The following is a 1,181-nucleotide window of genomic DNA, read 5'->3' as shown; positions in this document are numbered from 1 at the left end:
ACTCAATAGATTAGTGCCTAATGAATGTAATTAAGAAGACTGATTTCCTTATATGAACTGTAAATCAGTCAAAATTGTTGCGTTTTATTCATTATTTATATATAAAAAATAAAATAAATTGACAGAGCAAACAGGACGACGGAACTTCAGAAAGCATTACTTTGGCTTTTCTATATGAAAATTACACACAATCCCCGCCGATCAAACATTTTTGTCATAAATTAATAGTCTACTTTAAAGAGACGCATTCAAATTCCAACATCGCATCAGTACTTTATTAGTTTCATAAATGATATCACTGGGCATTCTGTAAAGAAAAGGGGACAAGAAACAGGTTCTTAAAAAATCATGCTTTTGGCTAAAACAATGACATGATATTTATATAGTCAAGAGTCCCCACTATACAGCAAACCTCAGCAATACAACATGTTGTATTTACACAGTCAACACTCATTCACACGCATTCATACAACGGCTCCTGGCAGTCAAATGTACATCTGCAGGAAATCTCTCTAGAAATCTGTTTGTTGGGCCCAGGTGAGGAAGTCTGTCCGTCTCTGAATCAGAGAGCCGTGAGAGCTGGCAGCTCAGGAACACTTTTGACACTAAAGCCCAGTTCACACTGGCAGTTTGAAGTGACTCAAATACAATTTATTTGCATATCCAATTCTAATCTGTTCTTTTTCCTGCAGTCTAAACAGCCAAAAAGTACATGGAATCTGATATTTCAAGCCATCTTCCCAGTCATGGCTTTTTCATGTGCCCTCAATTGTTATTTGGCATATCTTGATGCTAGCTAGCTACTCTGTTGACAGTTTGACAAGAACATGTGGTAACTAACTAGGTTGTTTACAAAACAAATTAGTGAATGTTCTAAAAAGCTAAACATCTACCTAACTAGCTAGTTAACTGCTGTGGATAACCAAAAAGGATTTGTTTTGAAAGTTGGATCATCTTTTGTCCTTTGAGGCTTTAAAAGTGTTTTTACACTATGATTTTGAACTTTCAAAGCAACTGGGAAACTTCCATGACGACACATTGTTGTCATCACCTTAGGTTGTTACATAACTTCTGAGTGATGGGAAGCACGAGCACCACCACCAATCAGACGACACCAAAGACCCCGTCGTTACTATGACAACTAGCGTAGCCATGTCAGCAAATGACTGTCTGAACACACA

At 37.3% G+C, this 1,181-nt stretch overlaps 1 protein-coding gene across 1 annotated transcript in view; it reads right to left on the bottom strand.

Annotated features, from left to right (window-relative positions):
* Window positions 1-256: 256 nt before the first annotated feature.
* The window catches only part of LOC109885793 (transmembrane 9 superfamily member 4), a 20,555-nt gene continuing 19,630 nt past the window's right edge, over window positions 257-1,181 (bottom strand). Inside the window, exon 17 of the mRNA XM_031794738.1 lies at window positions 257-1,181. This exon is cut by the window's right edge and continues 2,929 nt beyond it. The gene's annotated coding sequence lies outside the window, so the exon portion shown is untranslated.

The sequence above is a fragment of the Oncorhynchus kisutch genome, linkage group LG17 (assembly GCF_002021735.2).
Source record: "Oncorhynchus kisutch isolate 150728-3 linkage group LG17, Okis_V2, whole genome shotgun sequence".
NCBI classification, from domain to species: Eukaryota; Metazoa; Chordata; class Actinopteri; order Salmoniformes; family Salmonidae; genus Oncorhynchus; species Oncorhynchus kisutch.
Note: the sequence above shows the minus strand (reverse complement) of the source record. Positions and strands in the feature narration are given on the sequence as shown.